This window comes from Ascaphus truei, chromosome 3 (assembly GCF_040206685.1).
Source record: "Ascaphus truei isolate aAscTru1 chromosome 3, aAscTru1.hap1, whole genome shotgun sequence".
Lineage (NCBI taxonomy): Eukaryota > Metazoa > Chordata > Amphibia > Anura > Ascaphidae > Ascaphus > Ascaphus truei.
Genome location: NC_134485.1, coordinates 347,795,437 through 347,818,903, shown reverse-complemented (window position 1 = coordinate 347,818,903; position 23,467 = coordinate 347,795,437). Strand labels below are relative to the sequence as shown.

At 45.3% G+C, this 23,467-nt stretch overlaps 1 protein-coding gene across 5 annotated transcripts in view; it reads right to left on the bottom strand.

Moving 5' to 3' along the window:
* The window catches only part of RARG (retinoic acid receptor gamma), a 152,873-nt gene that overhangs the window by 16,229 nt on the left and 113,177 nt on the right, over nt 1–23,467 (bottom strand). The window lies entirely within an intron of this gene.

Below are 23,467 nucleotides of genomic sequence, written 5' to 3'. Positions count from 1 at the left end.
AGCCCTCAAATCATCCTCAAGCTCAGCAACTATACTACAGTGGCGAGAAAAACTTTGTGAACCCCAATGATAATTACAGAAATTCCATAGTTTTTCCATAATAACCTTCTTGAATCAAAACCAGTTCATTAAAAAAAAAAAAACTATTCAATAGGGTTTATATTAACCAATTCCATGTCTTTTGAAACAAAATGATGTACTCATTAGAGAATCCCTGGGTATGTGCAAAAGTAAGAGAACCCCTGGTTTAATCAAGTAAAATAAAGGGGGATAATTAGAATCAAGTGTTTAAATAATTAGGTAGATCTTCAGGGATGCATTTGGGAGGCCCCACCCGATATAAAGATCAGAAACTTTGTGAGTTGTGTCCTCCTCATACAAGTGTGTGGAAACAGGTCATGCCACGATCAAAAGAAATCACTAAGGACCTCCGAAAAGAAGTTATTGTTGTTCATCAGTCTAGAAAGGGCTACACAACCATTTGGAAGGATTTGGGGCTCCACCACTCCACTGTCAGACAGATGGTCTACAAATGTAGAAAGATCAAGACAACAGTCAGTCACTCTACCCAGGAGCGGTCGTCCTACCAAAATCTCAAGAACGAACCGGCAAATCACCGGCATGAAGTCACAAAGAAGCCGCAGATCTAAGGATCTGGAGGCCACTCTCGTCTTGCCTAATGTGAGTGTTCATGGCTCAAAAGAATGAGCAAGAAAGGTGTTCATGGAAGAATAGGTAGGAGGAAACCACTTCTCTCTAAAAAGAACGTTGCTATGTGTCTGAAGTTTGACGAGTCAACTGTAGAACTTTTTGGCCTCAATGAGAAACGTTATGTTTGGCAAAAACTAAACACTGCGTTTGAACAGAAGAACCTCATCCCAATCGTCAACCATGGTGGTGGTAGTGGGATGGCTTGGGGCTGCTTTGCGGCCTCCGGACCTGGATGGTTTGCCATCATTGACACAACCGTTGATTCTGCATTATATCAGAAGATTGTAGGGGAGAATGTCACGCCATCCGTCCATGAGCTGAAGTGAAAGTAGGTCATGCAGCAAGACAATGATCCCAAACATACAAGCAGTTCTACAAAAGAATGGCTGCAGAAGAAGAAATTCCGCATTTTAGAAAGGCCAAGTAAAAGTCCGGACCTAAACCCCATCGAAATGTTGTGGCAGGACCTGAAGCGAGCAGTCCATACAAGGAATAATCTATTATTATGACTTAAGTAACATCCAATAACATTTTAGGTTTGAAATATGTGAAAATCTTAAGGGGCTCACAAACTTTCTCGCCACTGTAGCTATGTTTATTCTCCTGTGTATCCTTTTAGTCAATAAGATAGAAACTGCTTTGGAATATATGAATGCATATTTAGTAGACAGCACTCATCCACTTAAAGATGATTACAGGACTCTGACCTCCTTGCTTACCCATAAGCAGCAGCCACCTTGCTCCTCAGCATCTCCTTTTGGGAGTTAAGATAAAAGAATGGTGATGTATATGTAAAAGTTACTAGAGGAGGTCAATAACATATTAGTGTGTGTATGTGTGTGTGTGTATTATATATATATATATTCAAAAGTGGTGCAATTCTAAAACTGCATCAGATCAAAGGGGGGGGGAAGAAGATTATAGAGGCATGGAGCACGCAGTCAAAATGCAATTGCTGCTTAAATATCCATTTTAATGTACATACTTGTACATGACAGACATTAACGTTTCGGGGCAGTTCTGACGTAGGAGCGACTGCCACAAACGTTCGTATCTGTCCTGTTCTACAAGTATTTTCATTAAATTGGATATTTAAGCAAGCAGTGCTTTTGTTTAATGCTCCGCGCTTCTATTTTTTGTTCTAAGCATACTGTGGTAATGAACTAGTAGTCCTATCCAGTGTGGTTTTAGCACCAGTGCTTGCATATTATATTGTCTTTAATATTTGTATATGTAGTATGCATCCAGTTGCCTCTAGTACCTGCATTAAAAAAAAGAGAAAGTCCCATTGAAAGCAATATTTTATATTTTTCTTTGATAAATCTAGAGACATTTTTTTTGCCCCAGAACTGCGCTGGTTTTGTCTTGATACATTTCACACCCAGTGTTGTATTCATAATATGTCAGCTCATTCGCCACACCATCATTTTGAGTCAAAGCATCATTACATTAAAATCATGATTTTAATACACAAATGTATTCCGCGCAATGTTGCCATGTTTCATTTTGTGGTAAATCTCATCAGGTGTGAATATGATGTTTAATTCATAGGCTTCATATTTTTAAATGTCCATGCTCAGATGATCACAGAACAGCGCATATCCATAGCAGGTTTTAAGGATATCCCTGCTCAGCACAGGGGGCTCAGTGTCCCAGTCCTTGACTGCACCACCTGTGCTGAAGCACTGACCTGTTGGTAGCTCTTGAGGAGTGGAGTTGGCTAGTAGCTCCACATTTTTAACCTGCGGTCATGTTTGGTTGAGACCCATAAGGTTCATTAGGATTATTCTCTTGTTCCTGTACAGTGGCACATCCCTTGTCCATACAGTCACAGAGGCCGCTATTTGGACACTATGCACAGTGCACATTATGCACATTATGCACACTATGCATAAGAGCATCAGATAAACCAACAAAGAACGGAGTATAACTGCAACAATTTACAGTCTAATTGGTATGAGGGAGACTACAGAGACAGCAGGAGTATGTGCAAGCACTGTAAGAATGTTAGTGCATACAGCAGATTGCTTCGCCATGAGCTGCTGACCGCACCAGCAGCGAAAGGATTAATAAGTAACAGTCTCTATGCTCACCCACTCTTTCTGCCCATATCCATTCAAATCAATTGTAGGTATCACTTTCTGAGGGTCTTTTATGCTAGAGGATTACCTTCCCCCATGCTCCCTGGCATGCAATCTCCATGCAAAACAGCACAGATTGAGCATACAATGAATTGAAAGCAGGGTCATTTTCACCTCTTTAAGATAAGACAATGGCTCATATTCCAACACCAGCTCCCCCCTACAAACACCTCTGTCCTGCAGCATTTGAATTTCTCAGCAGGAAGAGGGGACCCCCCCCTCTCTCTTCTTCACTCCTTTATACACATACAAAAGGACAGGCTACAGAGAATTGCTGATTAAGATCTTCGTTTCTTGGTTCTATTTACTTGGAAAGATGGTAGTGGTGAGGAGAGCCATCAAAGAGATAAACTCAACCCCCTCCTCTAACAGTCTCTCTATCTAATTTCCAGCAGGTTCAAGTATGTTGCAGGTTGCGATTTAATCATTTATTTGTATTTAAGTCCAAGAAGAAGAAACATATGGTGCAATTATCTAATACCCGGGAATGCTCTTTCGCTGGCGGAACACTTTTAATCAAGGAAAGAATGTTGCAACAAGAGCAGGGTTAACAAAAAAAATACACATAATAATTGCCATCTTTAGTGGGCCCCACAACTATTATTCTGCATTAGATTTGTTTCTGACATAAGTAAAGCATTCCGCATTAAAACACCGGATGAGGATCATAATGGCAAAGTTGTTTTTATTAAGGAATAAGAGTATTCTGGTGACTCAAGTAGTGCTTAGATTGTATGTTCTGCACCCAGGGGTTCCTTTCCCTAAATTCCTATGTGCTGTGCATACTGTTGGTGCTACCTAAAAAACTATTTATATGCATATATACATACTACTGTTTCAATATATGACAGTGTCACATCTGAAAAAGCTCACTTAGCTAAAACAGTAAGGTCTCATGTTTGGAGCGAGTCTCGCTCACTGGAAGACAGTGTCACCCATAGGGGTATTAGTGCTCTCGTTCTGTGAAGTCAAATTTTTGGTACTGATGAGCAACTATATTGATGGAGCCCTCAACACTGGCCTCTCTGGGTGACCGGTCAGGAGATCGCTCATGTGCCCTAGAATATTTTTAAGATGACAACACCTAGACATATTAAGCCATGTCAACATATTCTAGTTTCAATGCATGGTGTGGAGCTGAATGATAGGAAGGGGTTAAAAGCAGCTCCTTCCTGAGGGACCGGTTATGTCAGTTCTGGATTTGGCTGGTGGGGGTGTGGGGGGGGGGGGGGGGGAGAAGAGAGAGGGGTGTTTGCATTAGGGGGAAGAGCTCTCTCCCCAGGTGCTGAAAAGCTGCAACCTTTCAGCTCAGCCCTGCCAAAGCGTTTCACCTATTGTCACAGAGAGGAGCAAGCGCTATAACATTCCAGAAATACACACCCAAACATGCACAGACACAAACATGCACATACACCTAGGGATACATGAAAAAAATACATCTATCTAGTGTGTGTGTGTGTAGGAGTTGTGGGAACATTTTGCCTAATGAAAACATTTACCTGAGCTACTGATGTATACATTTGGCTTATTATAGGTATGGCATCTTAATTCATACATAGAGTAAGTATGTCATCAGTATGTGTGTACGAGTGGTGTTATATTTGTCTACACACAGCTGCATTACATCACGGATAATGAACACAGGGTGTTGTGGGTATGTGGGGGGTATTTAAGGAATCACTTTGACTTTTTTCTACATGACACTTCAGTTCACTTGATAAAGACCACTAGGTCAAAACGTTGTGATGTTTCTGGCTTAAAATAAATTAGATTATTGACAAACCCGTTGTGCTTTGCGTTGCCCATCTTCATAACAATTTGATCGACATATACAGCAGGGCCCCGCTTCTCGGCGCTCCGCCGATACGGCGGCACCGAGAAGGGGGCCGCCATGTTGAATCCTTAATCGCACAACGTAGAATGGGCGGTTGCGGAATGCCGGTTTGCGCATGCGCAGAACTGAAAATCGTCGGATCAGCTTTCTGGTGATTTTCACTATACGGCGGGCCCCTGGAACGGAACCCGCCGTATACCCGGGGCCCTCCTGTACCACAAGTAAATTATAATAGTTCATAGGTCTACCACAGTTGGTGAATCCTTAAATGAAGCAAATAAGATTCAATGCAGGCTGTGATGCCTTTTAGTGGACCAATACTACAGTTCTTCTTTCGAAGCCTCGTGTTTCTTCTTCTCAGTACACTTTAAGAAGAAACCTATGAAGTTCGGAAAGCTCTGTGCATTATATTTCACTTATGAAGAACGCTAATGTTGGTCCACTAACAGTTATCGCGACCTACACCAAATCTGTTTTTCTCCAGGACCAATCCGGCTACTAGAACTTGGAACTACATGGCCCAAATAAGTTGTACCGCGGCTGCTGAGACGTAATCCAAAGAAGAGAATTTTGAGGTATGAAAAGCTATTATATAACTATATATTGTGAACATGTTGAGCATTAACAATATCACAACCAGCAATGAATCTCGATGGTACGCAAATCGCGAAGCCCTGCGTTGTGCCATTATTCGCACTTTATCAAACATCCCCAGTGGCCTGCAACAGGATTGTGTTTTTTCTCTTGTCTTCAGGCTGCCAGCACTCCTCAGCTTAGCTGTTGCAACACTGTTGCGATCCCTTGTGGGTTTCTTGGCTTCAGCCAGTTGCCTTGACAACCCCCCTGCATTTACCAGGATGGACTGCTCCCTCCCCTTGCCAGGTGGTATTATCCCAGTTAATTTCCCATCAGACAAGCATGATGTCTTTTAGTACCAGCAGCCATCTTGAGCAAAGTTACTGATTGTTACCTATCCCTATATCCGGCATTTATCTCACTTCCCTCTTAGCTCCCCTTCCCCTCCATTGCTCTCATGTCCCAGTGTTCCCTCAGTACTCCCCCCCCTTTTTATTTGTATGTTGTTGCCCCAAATAAACACTTCAGCAGGTAAGAAGGTTCCCTTGCTTGATATATGGGATTAAGTTAGCCTGCCTGTCCCCTACGCATCTATCGGGGTGTGCTTGGGCCAGAACAGATAACAGATAATTGTTCTCATCTTTACCAAAACAGGAGCAGCAGTAAAACCCTAATTTTCGCAGCTCTGAACATACAACTGAAATAAACAATAATAATTAAAAAATGGTACTGTATAAAGGGAATATATTATGAAATGCCATTGATATGTTAACTTAGTATACCAGCAATGCTAAACAACACTTATTGGCGCTTTCACGTCTCAGAAAGCGTACAGCTGTTGTCCCTTTTTTACTCACCCCAGTATAAATCACTCCTGACTCTTCATGATTTCGGTGGGAGGGGGTGGTGGGGTTAGCACCAGTGGTCTCTAACTGTCAAAACATTACAATTATGTATTTTTTTCTAGTGGATCCAAAAAAAAAAAAAAAAACTCACTCAATCGGTTCATTGGAACGCGTCAGCTTTGGGTCTATCCTAGTCTTAGGCCGAGCTCGGGGTGGCTGCTACGCGACGTGCGTGCGCTCGTCCGTCACAATTTCGGGTTGTTCGGTGGGAGTGTTCAAACTGAAAACCACCGGCGGCAAAGTGCAACGTTGACGCTGCTACATTTTGCCGCTACAACTAAAAATGATATTTCGGGCTACAGTCGCGTCACGTGACACGTTCGCCACGCCCCCAAATGTCGCGACCCAACTCCCGCAGCCAAGGTACAGATCGTTGAGCTGCAGGAACATGCGGGGGAGCGTCCGTAGCATCTACCCTGAACTCGGCCTTAGGCGGACAAGGTTCACGCCACGTCCATGATTTCTGACACACTGAAGTGGATAAAAGTAACTGCAAAATATATACACACACACACATATATATACACATACACAGAGCAAGACAAAATAGAAGTCCAGCTCCCTTGTTTTTTTTATTTATTAAGTGATCTATCTAGCTGGTTTAAAGTTAGGCTGGGGCCATAGAGGGCGTAGCAGGGCTGAGGCGCGCTGACGCTGAGGCTCGCCTGCTGATATCTGCGCGATTTCATGCCCATGCAGGCAAGCCAGCGGGCGCGATCGGGAGGCGGGGGGAGATTGAGGGAGGCGGGGCAGTGACGTCGTTGAGCTAATCGCCCGCGACGCACTGACGTCACGGCGCCGACATCACTGCGCCGTGACGTTGACGCTGCTCCGCGCTGATTGGATGTTTTCAGCCGACAGCGCTCTGAAAAACAGTTCGGCTGTCGGCTGAAAAAAACCAGCGCCTCAGCACGTCTGCGGACGCTCGCGTGAGCCCCCTCTAAAGACATCCTCATGGAGGATGCAGGGGCTCAGCGCGGAGCGTCCGCACGGCTCAGCACGGACGTGCCTTCTATGGACTCAGCCTTACTCCTCTAACTCTTCCAATGATTTCATATATCCCCTCCCCGCACTGCTCAGTGACTCAAGGGAGGCAAAGCACCTTAAAGCATTTGTGGATATTCAACAAGCAAACCCACGGGGGTATCGCACATTGATCTGGCGTTACCTGCCATTCAAGTCAATATCAGCTAACACTGGATCGGGGTGATACCCCGCGTGGATGCTTAGTGAATCTCCCCCATTGTTGGTCCAAGTAACATACTGTAAATGACACTTGCAACCATTTTACCTGCAAAGTGACCAGTTCTGTGACTTGATGCATCGCTGCCAATGTATCAGTGCTAATGAAACTAAACGCCTTTATGGCAGAGGAAACTAAACGCCTTTATGGCAGAGGAAACTAAACGCCTTTATGGCAGAGGGGCCCCGCTGTGCATTTCTTGCTGGTCCTACTGACAGCTATGGAGGTTATAAGGATGTATATTACTAACAAATTTACAAAGGCAACTCAAAAACCACTTTGAGAGACTTACCTCCACCCTAAAGTTCTGGCTGAGCATAGTGTTCCTTATAAAATACTATATATCCCACATTTGTTGCAACTATGTTAAACAGAAAAAATATAACCCCAGTTCAGTACGCTAATCCAGGGGCGCGCAAACTGAACTGAGCATCCTGCCGCTGGCCTCCACAACACATCGCTCCTTACCTTATAAAAGACGAAGCAATGTCGTTTACGGAGTATATACCATATACCTTTTGTATGATCATTGTGACACAATGACTAGCATGACAATAAAATATTACAAAATCAATCCAAAAATCAAACAGGGGGAAAACAGCGAGCTACAAGCACTATGACTCTCCAGCTTCCATATGGGGTTCGGAAAAGGCATTGTGGGTTCCATGTCCCCATACGACAGCAGTGCAGGTCACCGCGGTTACGCCTATATATATAGCCTTTGAGAAAGTCTCCCGTGTGCGCCGAAACGCGTCAGGACTACGTCATCACGTAGACACGACGTCATCACGCAGTGCGTGTTCAAGCCGGAACACGCGCGGAGCAGAATTGTTGGCTAGAAACATCAGGAGACCCTGCTGAGGTTCCATACGGAACGTCTTGAGGACTTTTAGCAATATCCTTTGGCCTTCCGGATATCGCTGTTTCCCGGCACTGCCCAGTGACATTTTGGGCTGCGAACTACACGTGGAGACTCCGGCTTGGCGGTGACAATATATGATAACAATTGCTTATATTTTAGATTAGATTTAAATACAAGGGTATTTCTTCCCCTTCCTTTCCCAATAAATGTACAATTTTACGCTCTGTCTCTCTCTTCTGCACAACATGAGGTGGTGCAAAATTCCCTAGCTCACAATCTGTATCACCTCCAACACACACTCTTACGCTTGTAGAAAATGGGGAAGTGCATCAAAATGTACCGTTTCTTACGCGGATTATAGAGTCCCCAATGTACCTCTCACAAACACTCAGACCGAATGTATCTTCATTCATATCTATCTTATACTATATTAGTGAAAGCACTGTATGTTTGCCTGCCTGTCTGGATGTCCGGTGTCCCTAGCGGCAATCTCATTGGTCCCTTGGCCCGCCCGCCCCCGCACACCTCTCATTGGCCTCACACACTCACACCACCCCCTTGGCCCGCCCCCCACACCTCTCATTGGCCTGAGGCGGAGTGACGGGCCAAAGGTCCAAAAAAATAAATAAAACACACACACACACACACACCTCTCTCCCCGCTCCAAATCACCTCTCCCCCCTCCCCAGCGGCATCACCTCTCCCCCCGCTCCAAATCACCTCTCCCCCCTCCCCAAATCACCTCTCCCCGCTCCCCAGCGGCATCACCTCTCCCCCTCCCCAAATCACCTCTCCCCCCTCACCGCTCCAAATCACCTCCCCCTCCCCGCTCCAAATCACCTCTCCCCGCTCCAAATCACCTCTCCCCGCTCCAAATCACCTCTCCCCGCTCCAAATCACCTCTCCCCGCTCCCCAGCGGCATCACCTCTTCCCCCTCCCCAGCGGCATCACCTCTTCCCCCTCCCCAGCGGCATCACCTCTTCCCCCTCCCCAGCGGCATCACCTCTTCCCCCTCCCCAGCGGCATCACCTCTCCCCCTCCCCAGCGGCATCACCTCTCCCCCTCCCCAGCGGCATCACCTCTCCCCCCTCACCGCTCCAAATCACCTCTCCCCCTCACCGCTCCAAATCACCTCTCCCCGCTCCAAATCACCTCTCCCCGCTCCAAATCACCTCTCCCCGCTCCAAATCACCTCTCCCCCCTCCCCGCTCCAAATCACCTCGCTTCCCGCAGCTGCCACGCGGCGCGTAAGATGGCGGACCCCCTTCCTCCCTCGCGGCGCCGAGTCAGACGGTGGCGGCGCCCGGAAGTACAGGTAGGTGTCGCTCCCCACCTCCGGCGCCAAACGGAACTGAGAAAGGGCGCATCAACTGAGGTGTGTGTGTGTGTGTGTGTGTGTGTGTGTGTGTGTGTGTGTGTGTGTCACTGTCCACTGCCCCCCCCTCCTGTCCACTGCCCCCCCTCCTATCCACTGCCCCCCCCCCTCCTGTCCACTGCGTCCCCCCTCCTGTCCACTGCGTCCCCCCTCCTGTCCACTGCGTCCCCCCTCCTGTCCACTGCGTCCCCCCTCCTGTCCACTGCGTCCCCCCTCCTGTCCACTGCCCCCCCCCTCCTGTCCACTGCCCCCCCCCTCCTGTCCACTGCCCCCCCCTCCTGTCCACTGCCCCCCCCTCCTGTCCACTGCCCCCCCCCCTCCTGTCCACTGCCCCCTCCCTCCTATCCACTGCCCCCCCCTCCTGTCCACTGCCCCCCCCCTCCTGTCCACTGCCCCCTCCCTCCTGTCCACTGCCCCCCCCCTCCTGTCCACTGCCCCCCCCCTCCTGTCCACTGCCCCCCCCCCTCCTGTCCACTGCCCCCCCCCTCCTGTCCACTGCCCCCCCCTCCTGTCCACTGCCCCCCCTCCTGTCCACTGCCCCCCCCTCCTGTCCACTGCCCCCCCCCCTCCTGTCCACTGCCCCCCCCCCTCCTGTCCACTGCCCCCCCCTCCTGTCCACTGCCCCCCCCCTCCTGTCCACTGCAGGAAATGCAGGGGGAGGAATCCATGCCTTTGACGCCCCCCCATGCCTTTGACGCCCCTCCCTCCCTTTGACGCCCCCCCCTCCCTTTGACGCCCCCCCCCTCCCTTTGACGCCCCCCCCCTCCCTTTGACGCCCCCCCCCCTCCCTTTGACGCCCCCCCCCCTCCCTTTGACGCCCCCCCCCTCCCTTTGACGCCCCCCCCTCCCTTTGACGCCCCCCCCTCCCTTTGACGCCCCCCCCTCCCTTTGACGCCCCCCCCTCCCTTTGACGCCCCCCCCTGCCTTTGACGCCCCCCCCTGCCTTTGACGCCCCGCGCGCACACACTGACTGAGTGCCGCACGCACGCACACACTGACTGACGCGCACACAAACCCTGACTGACGCACGCACACACTGACTGAGGCACACACTGACTGTGTGTGCGTCAGTCAGTCTGTGTGTGTTTGTGTTTCTGCCTCAGACTCACTGACGCGCGAGCAAACACACAGTGACTGACGCACACACGCTACATGAAGCTGTAAAGGAGGGAGGGAGGGGGGGGACTGGATTGATGTGAATGGGGGACAAACAGAGAGAGGGGGGAGGAGAGAGAGGAACGGGAACATTACATCCCGGGCAACGCCGGGTCTCTCAGCTAGTACACATATATGCAACAAAAGTCCAAATACACTTGCTCCTATAAAAAAATTAAAATAATAATAGAATGTTCTTTTATAGCGCTGCTAGTTGTATGCAGCGCTTTACAGAGACATTTTGCAGGCACAGGTCCCTGCCCCGTGGAGCTTACAATCTATGTTTTTGGTGCCTGAGGCACAGGGAGATAACGTGACTTGCCCGAGGTTACAAGGAGCCGACACCAGGGATTGAACCAGGCTCCCCTGCATCAAACTCAGTGCCAGCCAGTGTCTTTACTCTTTAGCTAGTCCCATATATTTAAAGATATACCAGCACATACTGCAAGTTCATTAAAAATCTTGACCTGCCAGCTAGTCCCATTGGTGGAAGTGACCCCCAACTATACAAATGGGAGCACCACACTGACAGACAGACTCTAGGGATATAGCTGAGCACACACGCACATTTCAAAACCAACTTCGAAAGTAGCCTTGTTACATGAAATGTCCAATGTGAGGCTTCATTGTATAAACAATTTAATTGCATTCATCTGCAGTGACCTTGAGTAAAACACGCGTGGCTCTGCTATGATCTGACACTTGCGAGGTTAGCTCCGGTCAGCGAGAACTTGCCAAATTAATTTGCTGTTCTGATGCAGCCTATCATATATACACACCTTACATACAATGCCTACAGAATATACATATTGTCAAAGTTCTTTTCAGTCACTTCAAATGCACTTTATAAGCACAGTAATACATGCACAGTACACACAGACACACTTCTTGTTGTGCACATTGTTATGGGCAAGCAAATTATTGGAGTTGAGGAAAAAGCGACGGTATTAAATATATTCTTTGCCTCTGTATTTACAAAGCAGGAATCAATTGCAAAAGTATTCCAACAGGAAGAAGCCGCAACCTCAGTTAACGAACAATTGGTTAACTGAGGTGTATAGGCGGTTTGATAAAATTAAGGTAAATAAGGCACCTGGCCACGATGGCATGCACCCAAGGGTTCGTAAAGAGCTACATTTAATAATAGCCAAGCTATTACATTTAATATTCAAGGACTCCATTTCAACAGGCACAGTACCACAAGATTGGCGTAAAGCAGACGTGGTGCCTGTATTGAAAAAGGGAGCTAGATCGCAACCAGGAGATTACTGTCCTGTAAGCCTGACTTCAATAGTGGGGAAGCTACTTGAAGGTTTAGTATGGGATAATATTCTGGAATACCTAATGGATTACAAAATTATTAGTAATAGTCAGCATTGATTTATAAAGGATAGGTCATGCCAAACTAACCTTATTAGTTTCTATAAGGCGGTAAGTAGAAATTTAGATCAGGGTAATGCAGTTGATGTGGTCTAGTTAGATTTTGCTAAGTATTTTGAAAAATATCTGCACCTGGATAGAAAACCAGTTGACAGATATATAACAGAGTTGACATAATTGGAACCTTTTCAGGTTGGACTAAAGTTGTAAATGGAGTACCTCAAGGTTCAGTACTGGGCTACTGCTTTTTAACTTGTTTATTAATGCCCTTGAGGTTAGCATAGAGAGCAAATTCTCCATCTTTGCTGATAACACTAAATTGTGTGAGAGATGAATGGAGAGAAAAAAGGCAATCGATGAATGGAGAAAAACAGAGCACAAGCAATGGAACAGCTAGAAAATATATATACGGAGTACGCGTTACCCATAAAAATATAAATATTTATTGGTCATGAAGAAAAAACCCAGAGGTGTCCCCCCACCTACGCGATTCGCACCGTGGCACTCTCAAGGCATACAAACATGTGCAACAAGTGTATTTGTAGGATCTGTATACATTTGAGCCACCTATCCCCTTGTAACATCGGGGAAGTCCCCCATGCGCACTCAGTCTGACGCGTGCTCGCCCTTTTCTCCATTCATCTATTGCATTTCCTACAAATGGATGGCACGCATAGGACTCGAGGACGCAGGGGATTACGTCAGGATGCCGCACGTCTGAAGTGAGTCTACATATGACTACAAAGTACCCCTTAAATCTCCATGTGGCTGAAGGAAGGTATGGTCAGATTATTTACGCTGTTATTTCTGGACACTGGATGTGGTAAACCTTTACTGCTGTGAATTGTGAGGTTTTCCAGGCAAGCATTTTCCGTACCTATCTACACCTATATATCAACTGGTACCTCAAAGGTAAACCCTATTGAAACGTTCATACTTTTTTATATAATATATGTTAAACCGAATATGAGCTCAAGGAAAACACAGTTCAAAATATAGCAAGTAGATATAAATCAAACAGAGCGAAAATTGGGTTGATAGGAGGATATTATCTAGCCCCGTGGTAGTGTAAGCGTATAGGATAGGAGGAGACATATATATGGGGAAATTTAAAGTAATACAAGTAGAACACTCAGGAGGACTGAATGTGGATCTCAGTGAATGCCCAACACTTGCATCTTAACCCCGTGTCTTCGGTGTGCCCGGTGTGGAGTACTCGGTTACTCACAAGATTTCACCATTCTGCTCCTCCAGCTGATAGGGCACTTGTGCCGGTCAGCGGTTACAGAGATCCTCCGTGACCCCCGGAAGCGTCTTCTTCAAATCATATGCAGTAGAAAAGTAAAGGGTAGATTGATGAGACTTCAGCTCCTAAAAAGATTGAAACCTCACCAGTGATTAAAAAAAAATAAAAAAAAAATGTTTATTGAACTACATAAAAATGGCACGAACAAACAAAATCAACTCTCCTCCTACACGTTTCACGCCCCCTATGGCGCTTTCTCAAGGAGTGAAAATAAAAAGCGCCATAGGGGGTGTGAAATGCATGAGAGGGGAGTTGATTTTGTTTGTTCGTGCCATTTTTATGTAGTTCAATAAACATTTTTTATTTTTTTCAATCGCTGGTGAGGTTTCAATCTTTTTAGGAGCTGCAGTCTCAATCTGCCCTTTACTTTTATACTTTTTTATATGTCTGTTTATTGTTCTGAGCACCACAAAAAAACTTTTTTCGTTTTCTAAATTGTGTAAGGTTGTAAAATCAGAGCAGTGTGTAATTTCTCTCCTAAAAGGACTTGGATTGACTGGAAACTTGGGCAGGTAAATGCAGATGAGATTTAACACAGATATATGTAAGGATATGAATGTGAAACAAGAATAAACAGGCTACTTACAAATTATATGGGGAAAAAAATAGGTCAATCCTGGATGGAGAAGGATTTATGAGTGCTTGTAGACAGCAGGCTTAGCAATAGTGCCCAATGTCAGGCAGTGGCGGCAAAGGTAAATAAGATCTTATCTTGCATTAAACGGGAAGGGAAAAAAGCATAATTATGCCACTGTATAAAGCATTATTAGTAAGACCACACCTTGAATATGGAGTACAGTTTTGGGCAGCACTCCATAAAAAAAGACATTATGGAACTACAAAAAATGCAGAGAGGAACCACCAAATTAATAAAGGGGGGTGGAAGGTCTGATTTATGAGGAAAGGCTTGCAAAATTAGATTTGTTCACATTACAAAAGAGTCATCTAAGAAGGGATATGATAACTATATACAAATACTGTATGTTAAAGACCAATACAAGGAGCTTTCAAAATAACTATTCATCCCAAGCGCAGATCATACAGAATGCAATACAGGCATACCCCGCATTAACGTACGCAATGGGACCGGAGCATGTATGTAATGCGAAAATGTACAAGTGAAGCACTACCTTTTCCCACTTATCGATGCATGTACTGTACTGCAATCATCATATACGTGCATAACTGATGTAAATAACGCATTTGTAACAGGCTCTATAGTCTCCCCGCTTGCGCACAGCTTCGGTACAGGTAGGGAGCCGGTATTGCTGTTCAGGGCGTGCTGACAGGCGCATGCGTGAGCTGCCGTTTGCCTATTGGGCGACATGTACTTACTCGCGAGTGTACTTAAAGTGAGTGTACTTAAAGCGGGGTATACCTGTATTGCATTCACTTATATTACCGTATCACCCACTACCTACATGCAATATTGCATTCTGTATGATCTGATATTTCCACATGACTGAATGCAAATTTTACATACTCTATATGCACTTATATTATCACCCACTACCTACATGCAAAGTGAGGATAACTTTTTAGTGATACCAAAGTTACTCCTATTTTTGGATACATATCCTATTCTTTGCATCTAAAGGGTTCAATAGAACACCCACATTAACGTTCACATACTTACCTCCCTAGTGAGTAATTCATATGGAACGTCCTAGTATCTATTAACAGGATTACATATATGGTTACTTGGAGACTTCTCCTTGCTCCCTGTTGAAGTTACTACATCACCCATTTTTTAACTGAATTTTATGAGTTTGCGCCGTTGTTTTTGGTTTAATAAAACTTTATTATTTGTGTTGGGAGCAGTTACTTTATGTACTTATACAAGCCAACTTGACATTATGTTGAGGAGTATTTGAAACCCTCTCTATTATAGCAGCTACAGAGTGCAATTATTAGGGATCTTTGGGAGACCCTGTGATCTTCTGACTTGTGTTTATACATAACATTATCCCTATGCACCAACTGCAATTCAATTGACTATTTAAGATATTATTTTATATTTTGGCGAGCGGAGAATCATAAGTTACGTTGTATAGAGGCATATACCAAATAACTGAACATGGGAAGGATGTTGATCCAGGGAGTAATCTGATTGCCATTATTGGAGTCAGGAAGGATTTAAATACTCCCCCCCCCCCCTTATGAGACATCGCTGGGGTATTTTCTTTGCCTTCCTCTGGATCAATATACTGTAAATACAAATATTGGATAAGTATCTGTCGTCTAAAGTTAACATAGGTTGAACAGGATGGATAGATGCATTTTTTCAACCAAATCTACCATGTAACTATGTTATAACTGCATCTAACATGCACAATTATTTCTGGAATGTGAAGGGCTCACATCTAGAATAGCAGACAGGAGCTGCATGATCAGACTGAGGTGTAATGTCATAATAATGAATAGGATCAGAATTGAATAGAAAGGGGTGTTGCAGTGTTGCAGACCTGAATGGCGGTGTAATGCCAGAGCTGTAGCACTGACCAGCATTACAATTTACCCAAATAATTCTCCCCACACACATTTTTATTTCTTTCTTTATTTTCCAACTTTCATTCCTAATTTTCTACGTACACATCTATTCACAATTTTTGTGGCCAGTTGCGGAGGTCCCGCGCTCTTTCCCAAGACATTTAAATTAAATGCCCGGGGATCGCATGAGGCCTCTGCTACAATAAAACTTACCGGGATTCAGACGCTGTGACGCGTCTCCATGGCAACGCGGCATCAAATGACACAGCGGGTTCATGTGACATATATATATATATATATATATATATATATATATATATATATACAGTGTTCGACAAACCTATACATTTGCACGCCCCGGGCGAGTGGATTTAACATCGTGGCGAGCTCCTATTGGCCCAAGCAGCACACGTGTGGTAGTAGGTGGCAAGTAGATTTTTTGGTGATTTGTCGAATATATATATATATATATATATATATATATATATATATAGACACACACACACACACACACACACACACACACACACACACACACACACACACACACACACACTACTATGGTTCTTTCTCTACCACTATATTATTATTGTTTATTTATAAAGTGCCAACATATTCCACAGCGCGGTACAATGGGGGATTACAGCGTGACATAAATTACATAGACAGAATGACATACCAAGTAAGGACAACCATGCACAAACAGGTACAAAAGGCGACGAGGGCCCTGCTCGGGCTTACAGTCTGTATCTATACAACTTAACATATGTATAAATACTAGCGTCTACATCCAATATTTAAACCGCTCACTATTATTACATACAACCCTTATGGATTTGTACATGTATATTTTACAAAACCCAAAAAGAACGTAAATCGCCAAAAGATAAAGCATTTCACAGTGTTGCAGGAGTTATATCTGCCATTGAGTGAAGACTTCGGAACTTTAACAAGACTAATGAGATCGGGTCCTGGAAAAGCAATTGGTACAGAAAGTATAGCAGCACGGCTGTCAGGGGGTTAGCACTCAAATAGTCACTAATATTGGGTGTTGCAGTCAAGAGGAGCTGCAGTAAAATAACAGGATATTTCCTTAGCAATGCCCTGAGTAAGTAGATAATAGAGCCACATGGAGTCTCTTCTTCCGCTCAGTGTTGTCCCAATGTATAAAGGAAGGGGAGTTTTCGGCAAATTCTTTAGATAACTCCCCGACTCACCAGCCCCCCTTACACACACGACATGCACTTGACACCATTAAAGTTTAACTGGATCACAAAAAAAAAAGGCCCCGAGTCCACACTGGAATCCTCTTCCCATGACAATGAGGGATCCATTACAAAAGGCTCCCTGCCCTTCTCCTGCACAGCTCTGTATGGCTTTGCTGAGTCTGTACTTTTTAGTGTCACATCAGTCAGAAGCACGAACAGCCACAGAAACCCATCCAGAAACATATACACAATGGCCTGTATTTATTAAGTGGCGCTAAGCATTAAGGCATCTTAAGGCTCATTTGTTTCAATGTACCATGCTTTACGGCTTAGCCCTATTTAATAAAGCTGGGCCTGTGTGCAGGGCAAACTCAAAAACCAGGAAACAGACACTCGTGCACACATCGTCACATAGAATGAAACAGGCATGTAAAGGCAACACTACACATTCAGACTCACACACATGCACGAGAACCATACCAACACACTGAGCCATGCAAACAGAAACATAATCACAGCATGTGTACGAAGCACAGAGAATTACTCAGATCCTTCCAATGCTGCTGCAATTGCTCTGATTTATGGCTGCAAATAATGGTGCTCTGGCTTGGATGCAGTGCATGGGAATGATGCTCTGTGGGTCCCATTGACATGAGTGGGGTGGTCTTTAATGGGTCAGAGCTGTGTTCTGCCAGCAACCCTCTGCACAGTGCGTAGAGAAATATAAAAACTACTTTCTAGCTGTGTAGGGTTTAATACTGTGTGTCTCAAGCAATGAAGGCTTTTAATTAAGTCATGTCCTGCAGTCTCTAGCTGTGAAGAGTGGTGGTGCAATGCTCTGCAGAGCCGTTTTCTCCAACAGGGCAGTGCAAGGGTGGTATATCTCTATGGCTGAGAAGGGGTTGAATAAGCAGTGCTCTGCAGTTCTCTGGTAACAAGTAAATCCAACTTATTAAGGTCTAATCTTTTGAGCAATTAAAACAAGAACAATGATGACAAACTCCATATAAACAGAGCCAGCCTGGGGCCTGGTGATGTCCTCTGAAGCCTCCTGCTAAATTTCCATAAGCATCCTAAGTGTCTGTCAGGAGAGCTAGTTATCAGTGCTGCCATTTCCTGGGCAGATCTCATTACAGGCCAGAGCCTAATCCTACTTAATAGCTTCTGAACACAACAAAACAAACAATCAGCCCTTCAGAGAAAGGGGGGGACCTCTCTTTAACTTGATCCCACTGATGCTGATAAAGTCTGCACACACCTGTGGAATGTGAAGGGATACAGCTCTGAAACACACAGGGGGCTCTGTATTAAGGGCTGCAAATGGCTCTGTTTGTGTTAAGTTGATGTTAAAAAATCAATTCCAAGTTGTGTCTTTCAGCATCAATGTATAAAGCTGGTTTGGTTTACTCAAAGTTTCTGAGCTTTAGTGAACATTATGGCCCATTCACTTGACGGTTAAATAATTAACGTAAAGCTTCTCACGCCAATGAAAAAAGTTACTTTGTGCTGCATTATAAGGGGCTGGATTAAAATAAGTGTCTCTAATTAACGCCTTTTGTTTCATCTTCTACACCAGGGGTGGGCAACTCCAGTCCTCAATGACTATCAATGGGTCAGGTTTTCAGGATATCCGTTTCAGCACAAGTGTCTCAGGTGAGCCACTGATTGGTCCAACTGTGCTGAAGCAGGGATAGCCTGAATACCTGACCTGTTGGTGGCCTTTGGGGACTGGAGTTGCCCACCCCTGTTCTACACATTGATTACACTGCGTGTGAAGCGGGTTTCTGCAAGCCACCTGAGCTAAAGAGATTAAAACGAAAGCAGTTATGTGCAGTGCCAGCCTGATGGGTGCAGTGTATACACCCACCCAAATAAAAATCATCTGCAACTGGTGCTGTCACCCTGAAGAAGAGCCATTGCGTGGAACTACCATACTACCATAGTCTTTTGTGTGCTCCTTCTATTTTTTGTTTATTGCCATGACATAGGATCCAGCTTTGGGACGCCGGGATCAGCAGGAGGTAAGCACCCAAAGTGAATACATTGTCAATTTATTTTTAAACAGTGGTGTGCCATTTATATCTCCTCTTGTTGTGGAACTCAGTTGGGACACATCACCATGCTGAAACGTGGGTCTGGTCAGGAGCGTGGTATCCTAAACACTGTAAGGTGTTATTTTAGTGCCTTTAAAGTGGCTGAACCCAGATTACATCCCACTCTCAGTAAGTCACATTATCTCCCTGCGCCTAAGGCACCCAAATTAGATTGCAAGCTGGACAGTACAGGGCCTCATTGTGCCTGCAAAACTCTGTTACAACGCTACGCATATTAGCAGCACTATATATAAGGGGAAAAAAACGTGTCAATGTTAGAATAATGTGTGTTAAATTACAGTTGACAGTCACAAGCCTGCAGTGCCCTTACTTTCTGTCTTCACATGTGCAGGCAGCGGTGATACTTTGTGCTGGAGAAATATATATATATATATATATATATATATATATATATGCTAACAAGGACACAGAAGTCTCTTTTTCAAATACCTGCTCAGGCAGTGAAAGGGTTAAATACAAGTATTCGTTTACACCTTCAAATTGTAAACTCTCCCAGGCAGGGGTTTCCTTTCCAGGGGTTTACAATTCTTGCCTTTGTAAAGTGCTGCGTACACTGTTGACGCTATATGAATACAAAATATACACACAAGCGAGACTGCAAGCACAGAAAGCAAGGAGTCCCCTGTAGCACAAAGAGGGAAAGGGGTCCCCCACTCAGGACACTGTGTCTCGGTGACATCATCACTTCCTGCCCCGTAGTGGGAGATCCACGCGCAATCAGTGTGCCCAGTGAGGTCACAGCGTCAGCATGTCTGCGCAGCTCGGCTGCCTCACTTCCTTCCCCTGCCGGGCACCAGTATTGCAATCCTCTTCCCCACACACGCGCACACGTCACTGCTGCATGGTGACAAAACTCCCTACTTTGACTCAGCTATGCCAGCGTGAGACACAGGGCAGGAAGTGAGATGAGAAGGGGGGGGGGGGGGGGGGCGAGCAGAGAGATAAAATGAAGGGGAAAAACTGCTTTAAAAAACCCCAGATTGGGAGAGACAGTGGAAAGGAACAAGGGTGAGGAAAGAGGTGCCTATAGGTTGTGTGTGTGCTGAAGGGGTTAACGTGTGATTGGTGTGGTGCAATACCACAAGGGTCCTTGGACAGCGATGTCACCGATTCATTAACCCCTTTTCAGGCAGCTTATAGCTGCATTAACCTCCTCCCAGCTGGAAACTGCTTTAAACCAAATGGAGACTAACAGTAACCATAACTGCCTTCCTGAGGGGCCTACATCTCCCCGCTTAGTGCTTTTCAAGTGCAAAGGCATCTGGGTATTACAGTCCTATCCAAATTCTGAGGATGGCAAAAACAAAGTGTCCCTCTTTGTATTTGCAACAGGGGCTGTAATGTTTTCAAGAAAATCAATGTAGAACTCCTTCGGGGAAGTCCTTGCAGGTCACTGTGGCAACGACACACTTATTCAAAGATGGCGTTGAGGCAGAACTTAAAAGTAATTTAGAAGTTGTTAAGCACCTTAAAGCTAATAAAGTTATCAAACATTTGCTCTTGTGCATACAAAAAAAAAGCAGCAGCAGCATTCCCCACATATAAAAAGGACCACGACGGGAGAGGGGGGTTGGAGCGCAGCATTTGAGAAGTTTTTTTTTACGAGGGGCCCCAACTGGTATCCACAGATCAAGGGGAGAAAAAAAACACACACAAAAACGGAGGGAATTAGCAGGCCCCATTCACCCAGCTCCCACCTCTGCCATCATAAAAAGAAAGCACTAAAAAAAAAAAAAGGCTGAGACAGGAATGAGGGTAAAAAAAAAAAATACACCTCAAATTGCTAAAATTGAGGAAATTCTTTGTCCAGAGCCTGAACTTCAAAGAAAAACATTTATAACCAGCCATAAAATGTTTACAGCCCAGCCGGGCCATTAAGAGCCATTTGTCCCTAATATAGGAATCCTGGCAACTTGTGAAGAAGCCAACATAAGAAAGCCTTTGTGAGAACAGTCATATGGGAGGCAGGTTTAGGGGCTGTTAGCAGAACCCACAAATCCCATAACATTCTCAGGTGGTTGACTTCTGTTCTGCAACCCATTAACCCCTTCCCAGCTGTTGCGGCCCGTGATGGCCTGCATCAAACACCCATTTGCTCCACTCCTGCCTTGTATTTGCTGCCAACCGCGCATCTGAAGTTGCTGATCGTTGAGCAAAACTCATTTTTGACCAGGAAGAAAAAAAGTTTGGGGACAGCAGGGGTAAAACAATTTGCGCGAGAAGGGTGTCCACTTAGCGTACACTAGTAATCCCAAATGTGCACGGCATAAAAACATGCTCTGTACCAGCCTTATTTAGTGACACCGCGATCAATTATACTTAATGGCTTGTTAACTAGTATCCCCACATCCTGTATATAACACTCCTGGATATGTGCTGCCCGACGGCGACTGTCCCTTTTTTCATTGAGCGTCTTTTCCCTACGTCCCTTCTCTCAGTGGAGAAAACAAGATGTCCTTACAGGGCGCGGGCCTGGGACACTTCCTGAAGGGTTAGCCCTGAATTTCAGGGAGAATATGCAGCTCCAGATGTAGCCAAGGCTATTGCTCATAGCGCCGCAGAATATCACCGATTTTCCATAGGATTTAATGGCAGAATATCCCACCATAACAGGCCGGCGGGTGTAACAACGTTGGCTACATCTGTAAATCTAACCTGTCATTTCCCAGGAAATACCCCATTTAGTGCCCCCTGCTTCTGCAGTATGTCCAACTGCAAAGCCTCTCCCAGAAACCACAATTAGAAGTATCCCCTGTATTGACAGCAGGAGAGAAGAGGGAGGCCCCGGGTGACAGATTCAGGATAAAGGAAAAGTGGATACTTGTTACAAGGGAAGAGACACGGAGAAGACATACAGTAGTAGAATTCCCTCTGCATCTCTCTTGCCTCACTCCATCCTTCCATGGGTGCAAGCAAGATTTTAACTTGTAAACCCCAAGTTTGCTGCAACAGCCCCAGGCCCTGGCTTGGGACAACGTGACACAAAGTAACCCACAGATTTTTTTAAATCAATTAATACAAGTCACACTGTCATTATAAAAAGCACAGATCTGTTCTCAATTATAGATACACAAATACAGAAGTTGTTACACAATCTGATAAAGGCCGCACACAGTGAAACGCACCAACAGTGTAAGAGTAATACACACAGACATACTGTACTAAGTGACTCACACTGACATGTTCAGACACACAGACAGTGACACACACTGACAGACAACATACACTGAGACTCCTACACAATACACACCCCTTAACTCTTGGTGCAAACTTCATTGTGCTTTTGCCCCTTTTCTGATTTTCATCCTGTTTGTCTGTCTAGTGGCACATAGCCAAATTTCCATATTAAAAAAAAAAATCACCCCCTTCTCCACCCGCCCAACAAGAAGAAAATCTACATTCCGACTGGTACTCCTCCCTCCACCACACACGGAAAACTCTCACAATCCGACACCGTCAAAACAATACACACACAATCATACCTAGAGCAACAGTCACACCCACAGCACTGGACATAATGCCAGCACTGTAGCTTTCACACACACAATCACAGTGCTTCACTGAACTTCTTAACCCACACCATCCCCCTGGGAAACCCCACTCTGTCATGCTAGGGAAGCTTTGCCATACAGAACAATTTAACCCCTTTGCTGACAGAAATGCATAGCAGGCCTCACTGGCAGCAAAAAGGTATGAATTTGCCCCCCCCCCCCCCCCCCAATGGTGGGTACCCCCATAGAGATGCCCAGGGAGACTGCAAGTTAACCAGTATGTCACCCCAACCCGTACACACAATAACACATCCTACATTTTGTTGGCTAATAAAAGGTTGTTTGAATTCCCACCCACACTGTGAATAGAGTAATCTATAGACGGAGATGATAATGTGCTAAACCTTTAAATACATTCGTGTCAGCAAGGACAGAGAAACCTGAGAGTGAAGGGACATTGTATATTTGCTGCCTTGTGTTTTACATTGCATTTTTGATTTTACTGTACACACGGTCCTGATATATAAAAATAATAGGACTGACGTGTGCCCCTCGGTGTATGCTTACCATGGCACACAGTGACAGGAACAAGAGCATGCTATGTGTTGTGAATAAGAGGGACGGAAGGGCAGAGATGCGGTGTGTCATACTCCAATCCGCCGTGAACTGGCATTC